Genomic DNA, 13,583 nt, shown 5'->3' on the forward strand with positions numbered 1-13,583 from the left:
AGTTTAATGTGATAGGTCACCATGACTACACTATGTCATGGAATGGATGTAAGAACTATGACGAGAGTGCCCCTTGTAAACTCTTCATAAATGTATCTTGATGAAAGTTAATGAGAAGAAATTTGAACTCAATTGTTTGTTGCTATGCAAGAGTGCTCTAGCTCTACCATATGAGGAATCCCAAACTTCGAGCGAACCTTTTTGAGCGATGATAAAATCGAGCGAGTCAATGAGAGGCACTTTATCAAACCACACATAGATAAGAGTTCATGTAAGCCGCTCATTCTTCACTTAAGAGACTAAATAAATTGGCCCTAGACCTCCTAAAGATGGCAGTTAAATTTAAGAATGGATATGATAAGCAAGAGGTAGGTGCTAGCAAGACTCTCATTGGATAACTCTTGAGCTTGTCTTTTCTTGTATGTGATGAAACTTTGAGCAAAGATTGATTTTGGTACCTGACACTATATGCTTTTTGTGTGATTTAGATTGGTTTAGGTCAGTTGAAAGTCAAACCCTAGGCTCAACATTGCGGGTTTTCTCTATAAACTATTTTTGGACCTTTTGGTATAGTTTTTGGATTCTTTTTGTAGAATTGTTTTGGGGGGTATGTTTTTATGGATCTCTACTACAATCTATAGGTCTCCACCAAAAATCTCAGATTGAGGATATAATCATGATCCATGTTCCATCGCTTTTGGACATGAAATTTGGTCAATTGGTAGACTCTAAGTTTTCACATCAGGTGCAACATTTACCATGGCTAACAACAACACATATGTGTTCAAGATGTTTGCTGTTGAGGACAGGTTGGATGGGGACAATTACTCAAAGGGCGTCTGGAATATTGTGCAGGGCATTGATGTACGTCCTGGTTCTAAGGATGTAGGCGATGTTGAGGATGTTGCAGGTCTTGCTGCAAGGGTTGCTGCTATTAGAGTTGTTTTGCCCACGGCAGAACAAGCTCGTTGGGATGTAAAGGATGCGCAGGCTCATGCATTGATTGCATTGTCTCTGAAGCGCACCATTACTCCGCACATTTGTTCAGCAAAATCTGCAAAATAGGCTTGGGATATTCTGGCTAGTCTTTATGCAAGTCGCAATGAGGCTAAAATTGCTTTGCTGCGTAAAGAGCTAGAATCAAAGATTATGCATGAGGAAGATGATATGGACACTTTCCTTGCTGGTGTCAAGGATATCAATGAGCAACTTATGTCTGCATGTGAAGTCATTTCAGACAGTTCCCTTGTGCAGAGTGTTCTTGATGCCTTACCAAATTCTTACCAGACTTTTGCTAGTACTTGGAGACTTATGACCCAAGGAAATCCTCAAGTTGTCAAGTTTGATGCATTATGCACATTGCTGTTTGCAAGAGTCACTTTCCAGAAAAAACAGAACTAGGCAGTGTACAATTGAACAGGCTTTTATTGCTTCTCAAAGAAAGGGTGGTAACAGCAATGCAACCACTTCTTATGGTTCTGCTGCGAGTGGCAAAACTTCTGTTCCTAATGCTTCTATTGGCAAAAAGAAGATGCGTTGCCATTATTGTAAAGCTAATGATCACTTGATCAAGCAGTGTCCTAAGTTGAAGGCCAAAGAGGCTAAGAAGAAAGAGGGTGGTTCCACCGCAAATGCTAGTTCCACTACAAAGCAGCCATTGTTGAGTCTTTTGTGAAGGGAGACTATGATGCTGATGTTGATGCAGAATGGGCTTTTAGTGCGTAATACACTTACAATCCTGCTGTCCATGATGCATGCATGTCAGTTGCTACAAATTCACGTGTGGTATTTCGACAGTGGTGCTACAAAGCACATTACCTCACATCGTGAATTGTTCACCTCTCTCGAGTCTGTCCCTCATGGGCATTTTGTCACTTGTGCCAACAATGCCTCTTATCCGGTTCAGGGAGTTCGAAAGATTGTGCTTACTACTGCAAATGGCAGTTCTTTCACACTTGTTGATGCACTTATGTACCTAGGATCAAGAAGAATCTTTTGTTTGTATATGCACTTGTTAGACTTGGTCTTGTAGTCAAATTTGTGGATGACAGGTGTAATGTACATGATCTCAGTTTTGGTGATGAAATTGTTGCATCTGGCATATTATGTCGTGGGCTGTATAAGCTCACTTTGTATGACAAGTGTGGGTAGAATTTTGCAAATGCAGTTGTGGATTCAAAGGCTATTTCAGATGCAAAACTTTGGCATGCACGTTTTGGTCATCTGAATTTTGCCAGTTTGTAGAAATCTGATATGGTTGCTTCTTTGCCGCCTCTTGAAGCACCTGTCAAACATGTTTGTGAAGGCTTTATTTTGAGTAAGATGCAACGTTTGAAGTTTCCAAAAGATGGTTCAGTTAGGGCCACACGCAGGTTGCAGCTCGTGCATATTGATGTTTGTGGGCCCTTGCAAACTCCGTCCTTGGAAAATTACCTTTACTTCGTGACTTTCATTGATGATTACTCCAAGCATGCATGGGTATTTCCGCTTAAAGTGAAGTCCGAAGTTTTTAGGTGCTTCAAACAATTTCTGGCTATGGCTGAAAATGTATCGAAATGTACTATGGGCACCCTCCGTTCCGATTGGGGGGGGGGGGAGTATATGTCTCGTGAATTTAATGCATTTCTGGCTAGTCATGGGATAAAACACCGATGTACAGTACCTTATACACCTCATCAAAATCGTGTTGCTGAGAGGAAAAACGGGTCACTTACGAAAATGGCACGATGTATGGTCAAAAGTCAAGCTTTCCCGCATTCTTTTTGGCTTGAGGCCATCATGTGTGCCACTGTGTCCTACATATGAAGCATGGCATAATAGAAAGCCTTCTATTGAGCACATGCGTGTTTTTGGCTGTTTGACATATGCTTTGGTGCCACAAACACAGCATAGAAAATTGGATGATAAGGCTGTCAAATGTTTTTTGGTTGGTTATAGTGCTGAAAGCAAAGGTTATAGGTTGTATCATCCGCAAACAAAGGGTATTCTCGTTTCAATGGATGTAGTGTTTGTGGAAGATTCTGTTCAGTCCTTGCTGTCATGTACTAGAGACAGTAATGTGAGCTCAAAAGACATTTATGACACTTTGTCGCCTCTTTTTAGTGGTGAAAACACGAATGTAAATTCCAATGAGGCAAATGTATAGCCTATGGGGGTTTTCGAAAATGTTACAGATCATCCTATTACTGATGCATATGTACAGGATGTACTTAATGAGGAAAGGACTAAAAATGTGTTACCATATACATGTGGTAGTGATGTGTGTGAACACACTAGGACCACCAGGGCATTTTTTCCCTCTTTAGGAGGTTTTTCCCCCGGAGCATTGTATATACGTCCATCACTCTAGGGCTATCTATCTTTCCATTGCATACTAAGTAACACACTCTCTATTGTGTACCTTGAGCTTCCCTCATCTTCTCCAAGCTGAGTGCGTTTCTCTGCAACCCTAATTCCAACAATTGGTATCATAGCAGGTTGCGTCCTCCCGGGCTTAGTCGCCAGCTGCTCCAGCACACGCCTGCTCACTTTCTCCTATTTCGGTGAGCTTTGGCAAGCGTCCGCAGGTTGATAAAAATTTCGGGCATGCTCGTAGAGCTCTGTCTGCTCCAATTTTTTATTCGGGCTCATTTCGACCTCCGTTTCCACTACAGGCGGTGCTGCACAGGCTATTTCGTCATTTTGTGCAGAGTTTCTGTCAGTGCCGTTTTCTACATAACAGGTACCTTATAGTCTTCTACGGTTGTGCTATATAGCACATGTTGTTACCACTCCGTTTCTCCTATTTTCAGACAGTTTTCACATCAGGTGCAGCATTTACCATAGCTGACAACAAGAACACAGATGTGTTCAAGATGTTTGCTGCTGAGGACAGGTTGGATGGGGACAATTACCCTATGTGGGCTTATATGATGCAACATGTTCTTGTGTCAAACGGCGTCTGGAATATTGTGCAGGGCTTTGATGTACTTCTTGGTTCTGAGGATGTAGGCGATGTTGAGGATGTTGCAGGTCTTGTTGCAAGGATTGCTTCTATTAGAGTTGTTTTGCCTACGGTAGAACAAGCTCGTTGGGATGTAAAGGATGCGTAGGCTCATGCATTGATTGCATTGTCTGTGAAGCACACCATTGTTCCTCACATCCGTTCAGCAAAATCTGTACAACAGGCTTGGGATATTTTGGTTGGTCTTTATGCAAGTCGCAATGAGGCTAAAATTGCTTTGCTGCGTAAAGAGCTGGAGTCGAAGATTATGCATGAGGAAGATGATATGGACACTTTCCTTGCTAGTGTCAAGGATATCAATGAGCAACTTATTTCTGCAGGTGAAGTTATTTCAGACAGTTCCCTTGTGTACACTGTTCTTGATGCCTTACCAAATTCTTACCATACTTTTGCTAGTACTTGGAGACTTATGGCCCAAGGAAATCCTGAAGTTGTCAAGTTTGATGCATTATGCACATTGCTGTTGCAAGAGTCACTTTCCAGAAAAAACAGGACTAGGAAGCGTGCAGTTGAACATGCTTTTATTGTTTCTCAAAGAAAGGGTGGTAATAGCAATGCAACCACTTCTTATGGTTCTGCTGCGAGTGGCAAAACTTATGTTCCTAATGCTTCTACTGGCAGCAATTCATCTGGAAATTCTGGTGATAAGGGAAAAAAGAAGATGCGTTGCCATTATTGTAAAGCTAATGATCACTTGATCAAGCAGTGTCCTAAGTTGAAGGCCAAAGAGGCTAAGAAGAAAGAGGGTGGTTACACTGCAAATGCTAGTTCCATTACAAAGCAACCATTGTTGAGTCTTCTGTGAAGGGAGATTATGATGCTGATGTTGATGCAGAATGGGCTTTTAGTGCATAGTACACTTACAATCATGTTGTCCATGATGCATGCATGTCAATTGCTACAAATTCACGTGTGGTATTTCGACAGTGGTGCTACAAAGCACATTACCTCACATCGTGAATTGTTCACCTCTCTCGAGTCTGTCCCTCATGGGAATTTTGTCACTTGTGCCAACAATGCCTCTTATCCAGTTCAGGGAGTTGGAAAGATTGTGCTTACTACTGCAAATGGCAGTTCCTTCACACTTGTTGATGCACTTTATGTACCAGGGATCAAGAAGAATCTCTTGTCTGTATCTGCACTTGCTAGACTGGACTTGTAGTCAAATTTGTGGATGACAAATGTACAGTTCATGATCTCAGTTTTGGTGATGAAATTGTTGCATCTGGCCTTTTGTGCAGTGGGCTGTATAAGCTCACTTTGTATGACAAGTGTGGACAACATTTTGCAAATGCAGTTGCAGATTCAAGGGCTATTTCAGATGCAGAACTTTGGCATGCACTTTTTGATCATCTGAATTTTGCCAATTTGCTGCGTTTGCAGAAAACTGATATGGTTGCTTCTTTGCCGCCTCTTGAAGCACTTGTCAAACATGTTTGTGAAGGTTGTATTTTGGGTATGCAGCGTTCTAAGTTTCCAAAGGATGGTTCAGTTCGGGCCGCATGCAAGTTGCATCTTGTGCATGGTGATGTTTGTGGGCCCATGCAAACTCTGTCCTTGGGCAATTACCTTTACTTCGTGACTTTCATTGATGATTACTCCAGGCATGCATGGGTATTTCCGCTTAAAGCGAAGTCCGAAGTTTTTATGTGCTTCAAACAATTTCTGGCTATGGCTGAAAATGTCTCGAAATGTACTATGGGCACCCTCCGTTCCGATCGAGGGAGGGAGTATATGTCTCGTGAATTGAATGCATTTCTGGCTAGTCGTGGGATAAAACACCAATGTACAGTGCCTTATACACCTCAACAAAATGGTGTTGATGAGAGGAAAAACAGGTCACTGACGGAAATGGCACGATGTTTGGTCAAAAGTCAAGCTTTGCCGCATTCTTTTTGGTTTGAGGCCATCATGTGTGCCACTTATGTACTTAACAGGTGTCCTACGAAAGCTTTGCAATCTATTACTCCATATGAAGCATGGCATGATAGAAAGCCTTCTATTGAGCACATGCGTGTTTTTGGTTGTTTGGCACATGCTTTGGTGCCACAAACACAGCACAAAAAATTGGATGATAAGGCTATCAAATGTATTTTTGTTGGTTATAGTGCTGAAAGCAAAGGTTATAGATAATATCATCTGCAAACAAAGCGTATTCTGGTTTCACGGGATGTAGTGTTTGTGGAAGATTCTGTTCAGCCCTTGCTGTCATGTACTACAGACAAGAATATAAGCTCACAGGACATTTATGACACTTTGTTGCCTCTTTTCAGTAGTGGAAATACGAATGTAATTTCCAATGAGGCAAACGTACATCCTATGGGGGTTTATGAAAATGTTACAGATCAGCCTATTACTGATGTAGATGTACATGATGTACTTGATGAGGAAAGGGCTGAAAATGAGTAGGCTGGAGGTATGCCAAAATGGCTGGTGCACACTTTGCGTGACAGTAAATTGGATGCACCTTTGTCTAGTCGTACTCTTTCAGGCTCTCGCCATGCATCTTATGCATCAGATTGTTATGCTTTGGCTGTGTCTAGCTTACATGATGTTGAGGAGCCTTTGTCTTTTGATGAAGCATAGAATTCAAAAAATTGGATGGCTGCCATGCAATCAGAATATGATGCACTTATAGAAAATGACACATGGACTTTATGTGATTTGCCTCTTGGCAAAAAGGCCATTGGTACGAAGTGGGTTTACAAGTTGAAATGCAAAGGGTTATGCAAAGCAAAAAGGCATAGATTATGAAGAGACTTTTGCTCCCACTTGTCGTATGACTACTGTGTGTTTTCTATGTGCATTGGTAGCTCATTTTGGTTGGGATGTACATCAATCAGACATTGTTACAGTAACTGCTTTCTTGAATGGTGACATATTTGAGGAAGTTTATTATCCTCGCGGTTTTGTCATAAAAGGACAAGAGGACAAAGTGTGCAGATGAAGCAATCTCCTTGTGCTTGGTATGAGAAAGTTGACACTCATTTGGTTAAACGAGGCTTTCGTAATAGTCCAACAGAAAGCACATTGTATGTAAATCGTGAGGGTGATGTACTTCTCATTGTGGTTCTTTATGTTGATGCTTTGCTGATCACTGGACCAAATGAGAGACATATTGCTGAATTTAAGGCTGATTTGAATGCTACTTTCAAGGTGAAAGATTTGGGACTGTTGCATCATTACTTGGGTATACAGTTTAAGCAGTGTGATGGTGGTATTGCCTTGTGTCAAAAAAGTTACATAGAGACATTGCTATGTAAGTTTGGACTTGAGGATTGCAAACCTATTGCCACTCCCATGGAAACAGGTTTGAAGTTTAGTCTACATGATGCTAGCGATCCTGCTGATGTCACTCTTTACCAAACTGTTGTCGGCTGCCTCATTTATGTATGCAACACGAGGCCAGATATTCAGTTTGCAGTCTCACAGGTCAGCAGATTTATGCATAGCCCAGGGTCTAAGCATTGGCAGGCTGTCAAGAGGATTTTCCGCTATCTTAGTGGCGCTTTACATCTTGGCTTGTTTTATCCCAAGGGGGGATCATTGCCGCAAGATTTACATGCTTTTTCGGACTCAGATTGGGCTGGTTGTTTTGACATGCGAGTGTCCACGAGTGGCTTTTGTTTCTTGCTTGGCAATTCATGTATATCATGGTTGAGCAAGAAGCAACCTACTGTGGCCACTTGGAGTTGTGAGGCTGAGTAACAGGGCAGTCTTCACAGCTATGGTTGAGTGTGTATGGCCCAGACGCCTTATGGCTGATTTGGGTGTTGGACAGGACACTGCCAACACTATCTACATTGACAATTAGAGCGCATTGGCAGTTGTGAGGAACCCAGTTTTTCATGCTCGCACAAAGCACATTGAGGTGCATTACCACTGTGTTAGGGAGAGGCTCTCAGCAGGTGGGATCAGCTTGGCTTATGTGCCAACACATGACAACCTTGCAGATCTTTTCACAAAGGCATTGTCTCATGAGAAGCTCAAAGATTTTCGCAAAGCTTTGGGCTTACTCCCCTTTGTGGACTGATCATGTCCTCAGGGCATGGAACTTCCCTTTACTCATGTGCCAGCTCTCGTTCATCGCATCACTCCAGGGGGGATTTGTTACCATATACATGTGGTAGTGATGTGTGTGAACACACTAGGACTGTCGGGGCATTTTTTCCCTCTTTAGGAGGTTTTTTTCCCCGAGCGTTGTATATACGCCCATCACTCTAGGGCTATCTATCTTTCCATTGCATACTAAGTAACACACTCTCTATTGTGTGCCTTGAGCTTCCTTCATCTTCTCCAAGCTGTGTGCGTTTCTCTACAACCCTAATTCCAACAAAATGAGCAGGTTAGAGGTATGCCAAAATGGCTGGTACATACATTGCGTGACAGTAAATTGGATGCACCTTTGTCTAGTCATACTCGTTCAGCTCTCGCCATGCATCTTATGCATCAAATTGCTATGCTTTGGTTGTGTCTAGCTTACATGATGTTGAGGAACCTCTGTCTTTTGATGAAGCACAGAATTTAGAAAATCGGATGGCTATTATGCAATCAGATTATGATGCACTTTTAGAAAATGACACATGGACTTTATGTGATTTGCCTCCTGGTAAAAAGCCCATTGGTACGAAGTGGATTTACAAGTTGAAACGCAAGCCGGATGGTGAGATCGATCGCCATAAGGCTTGACTTGTTGCAAAGGGTTCTGCACAACAAAAAGGTATAGATTATGAAGAGAATTTTGCTCCAACTTGTCGTATGGCTACTGTGCGTTTTCTATGTGCATTAGCAGCTCATTGTGGCTGGGATGTACATCAATCAGACATTGTTACTGCTTCCTTGAATGGTGACATATTTGAGGAAGTTTATCTAACGTACCCTCGCTGTTTTGTCAAGAACGGACACGAAGACAAAGTGTGCAGATGTAAGAAGGCTTTGTATGGGTTGAAGCAATCTCCTCGTGCTTGGTATGAGAAAGCTGACACTCGTTTGATCAAACGAGGCTTTCGTAACAGTCCAACAGAAATCACATTGTATGTAAAGCGTGAGGGTGATGTACTTCTCATTGTGGTTCTTTATGTAGATGATTTGCTGATCACTGGACCAAATGACAGACATATTGATGAATTTAAGGCTGATTTGAATGCTACTTTCAAGATGAAGGATTTGGGACTGTTGCATCATTACTTGGGTATACAGTTAAAGCAGTGTGATGGTGGTATTGCCTTATGTCAGAAAAGTTACATAGAGACATTACTATGTAAGTTTGGACTTGAGGATTGCAAACCTATTGCCACTCCCATGGAAACAGGTTTGAAATTGAGTCTTCATGACGTTGGTGATCCTGTTGATGTCAATCTTTACCAAACTTCGGTTGGACGCCTCATTTATGTATGCAACACGAGGCCGGATATTCTCACAAGTTAGCAGATTTATGCATAGCCCAGGGTCTAAGCATTGGCAGGTTGTTAAGAGGCTTTTTCGCTACCTTAGTGGCACTTTATGTCTTGGCTTGTTTTATCCCAAGGGGGGATCATTGCCGCCAGATTTACATGCTTTTTTTGGACTCATATTGGGCTGATTGTTTTGACACGCGAATGTCCACAAGTGGTTTTTGTTTCATGCTTGGCATTTCATGTATATCATGGTTGAGCAAGAAGCAACCTACTGTGGCCACTTATAGTTGTGAGGATTAGTACAGGGCAGTCTTCACAACTACGGTTGAGTGTGTATGGCTCAGACGCCTTATGGATGATTTGGGTGTTGGACAGGACACTGCCAACACTATCTACATTGACAGTCAGAGCGCATTGGCAGTTGCGAGGAACCCAGTTTTTCATGCTCACACTGTTGGAATTAGGGTTGCAGAGAAACACACACAGCTTGGAGAAGATGAAGGAAGCTCAAGGCACACAATGGAGAGTGTGTTACTTACTGTGCAATGGAAAGATAGATAGCCCTAGAGTGATGGGCGTATATACAATGCACGGGGGAAAAAACCTCCTAAAGAGGGAAAAAATGCCCCGGCGGTCCTAGTGTATTCACACACATCACTACCACATGTATATGGTAACAAATCCCCCCTGGAGTGATGCAGTGAACGAAGCTGGCACATGAGTAAAGGGAAGTTCCATGCCTTGAGGACAGGATCAGTCCACAAAGGGGAGAAAGCCCAAAGCTTTGCGGAAAGCTTCAAGCTTCTCATGAGATAATGCCTTTGTGAAAAGATCTGCAAGGTTGTCCTGTGTTGGCACATAAGCCAAGCTGATCTCTCCTGCTGAGAGCCTCTCCCTGACATAGTGGTAATGCACCTCAATGTGCTTTGTGCGAGCATGAAAAACTGGGTTCCTCGCAACTGCCAATGCGCTCTGACTGTCAGTGTAGATAGTGTTGGCAATGTCCTGTCCAACACCCAAATCAGCCATAAGGCGTTTGAGCCATACACACTCAACCGTAGCTGTGAAGACTGCCCTGTACTTCGCCTCACAACTCGAAGTGGCCACAGTAGGTTGCTTCTTGCTCAACCATGATATACATGAACTGCCAAGCATGAAACAAAAACCACTTGTGGACACTCTCGTTTTAAAACAACCAGCCCAATCAGAGTCTGAAAAAGCATGTAAGTCTGGCGGCAATGATCCCCCCTTGGGATAAAACAAGCCAAGATGTAAAGTGCCACTAAGGCACCGGAAAATCCTCTTGACAGCCTGCCAATGCTTAGACCCTGGGCTATGCATAAATCTGCTAACTTGTGAGAATATCCGGCCTCGTGTTGCATACATAAATGAGGCAGCCAACAACAGTTTGATAAAGAGTGACATCAGCAGGATCACTAGCATCATGAAGACTCAATTTCAAACCTATTTCCATGGGAGTGGCAATAGGTTTGCAATCCTCAAGTCCAAACTTACATAGCAATGTCTTTATGTAACTTTTCTAACACAAGGCAATACCACCATCACATTGCTTAAACTGTATACCCAAGTAATGATGCAACAGCCCCAAATCTTTCATCTTGAAAGTAGCATTCAAATCAGCCTTAAATTCAACAATATGTCTCTCATTTGGTCCAGTGATCAGCAAATCATCAACATAAAGAACCACGATGAGAAATACATCACCTTCACGCTTTACATACAATGTGCTTTCTGTTGGACTGTTACAAAAGCCTTATTTGACCAAATGAGTGTCAGCTTTCTCATACCAAGCACGAGGAGATTGCTTCAACCCATACAAAGCCTTGTTACATTTGCACACTTTGTCCTCTTGTCCTTTTATGACAAAACGGCGAGGCTGCGTTACATAAACTTCCTCAAATATGTCACCATTCAAGAAAGCAGTAACAATGTCTAATTGATGTACATCCCAACCAAAATGAGCTGCCAATGTACATAGAAAACGCACAATAGTCATACGAGAAGTGGGAGCAAAAGTCTCTTCATAATCTATGCCTTTTTGCTGTGCATAACCCTTTGCAACAAGTCAAGCCTTATGGCGATCGATCTCACCATCCGGCTTGCGTTTCAATTTGTAAACCCACTTCGTACCAATGGCCTTTTTGCCAGGAGGCAAATCACATAAAGTCCATGTGTCATTCTCTATAAGTGCATCATATTCTGATTGCATGGCAGCCATCCAATTTTCTGAATTTTGTGCTTCATCAAAAGTCAGAGGCTCTTCAACATCATGTAAGCTAGACACAGCCAAAGCATAACAATCTGATGCATAAGATGCATGGCGAGAGCCTGAACGAGTACGACTAGACAAAGGTGCATCCAGTTTATTGTCACGCAAAGTGTGCACCAGCCATTTTGACATACCTCTAGCCTGCTCATTTTCAGCCCTTTACTCATCAAGTACATCATGTACATCTGCATCAGTAATAGGTTGATCTAAAACATTTTCAAAAACCCCCATAGGCTGTACATTTGCCTCATTGGAACTTACATTCGTATTTCCACCACTGAAAAGAGGCAACAAAGTGTCATAAATGTCCTGTGAGCTTACATTACTGTCTCTCATACATGACAGCAAGGGCTGAACAGAATCTTCCACAAACACTACATCCCGAGAAACCAAAATACATTTTGTCTGCGGATGATACAACCTGTAACCTTTGCTTTTAGCACTATAACCAACAAAAATACATTTGACAGCCTTATCATCCAATTTTCTGCGCTGCACTTGTGGCACCAAAGCATATGCCAAACAGCCAAAAACACGCATGTGCTCAATAGAAGGCTTTCTATCATGCCATGCTTCATATGGAGTAATAGACTGCAAAGCTTTCGTAGGACACCTGTTAAGTACATAAGTGGCACACATGATGGCCTCAAGCCAAAAAGAATGCGGTAAAGCTTGACTTTTGACCATACATCGTGCCATTTCCGTCAGTGACATGTTTTTCCGCTTAGCAACACCATTTTGTTGAGATGTATAAGGCACTGTACATTGGTGTTTTATCCCACGACTAGCCAGAAATGCATTAAATTCATGAGACATATACCCCCCCCCTCATGCTCGGCAGTTCATGTATATCATGGTTGAGCAAGAAGCAACCTACTGTGGCCACTTCGAGTTGTGAGGCTGAGTACAAGGCAGTCTTCACAGCTACGGTTGAGTGTGTATGGCTCAGACACCTTATGGCTGATTTGGGTGTTGGACAGGACACTGCCATTACTATCTACACTGACAGTCAGTGCGCATTGGCAGTTGCGAGGAACCCAGTTTTTCATGCTCGCACAAAGCACATTGAGGTGCATTACCACTATGTCAGGGAGAGGCTCTCAGCAGGAGAGATCAGCTTGGCTTATGTGCCAACACAGGACAACCTTGCAGATCTTTTCACAAAGGCATTATCTCGTGAGAAGCTTGAAGCTTTCCGCAAAGCTTTGGGCTTACTCCCCTTTGTGGACTGATCCTGTCCTCAGGGCATGGAACTTCCCTTTACTCATGTGCTAGCTCTCGTTCACTGCATCACTCCAGGGGGGATTTGTTACGTATACATGTGGTAGTGATGTGTGTGAATACACTAGGACCGCCGGGGCATTTTTTCCCTCTTTAGGAGGTTTTTCCCCCCGTGCATTCTATAGACGCCCATCACTCTAGGGCTATATATCTTTCCATTGCACACTAAGTAACATACTCTTAGTTGTGTGCCTTGAGCTTCCTTTGTCTTCTCCAAGCTGTGTGCGTTTCTCAGCAACCCTAATTCCAACAAAGTTAAAAACAAATCTAAAAAGAAATAAAAAACACACACATTACACTTAGGCTGTTGGGCATTGGCTTTGTAATTGCAAAAAGATATGCAATGACCTCATAACATTGGTTCCTTTGGACATTCACAAATAACTTGAATAGTAGTTTAAGTTTAAAAAGGTTGTAAGTAGGACATGATAGGGGTTGTCGACACCTGTGATACGTATTCAAGGCTAACGAATCTGTTCTTGTGTTTATATGGATGCAGGTGAGGACCCTATCTTTACTTATGATCTTTTTTGGCTTAATTACTGTCCGTCATTGATTCAATTATTCTCTTTCACTCCCTGAATCAAGTAGTTAGGATTATCTTCTGAATAAA

Source organism: Adiantum capillus-veneris, chromosome 28 (genome assembly GCF_014529385.1).
Source record: "Adiantum capillus-veneris isolate H3 chromosome 28, ASM1452938v2, whole genome shotgun sequence".
Taxonomy (NCBI): domain Eukaryota; kingdom Viridiplantae; phylum Streptophyta; class Polypodiopsida; order Polypodiales; family Pteridaceae; genus Adiantum; species Adiantum capillus-veneris.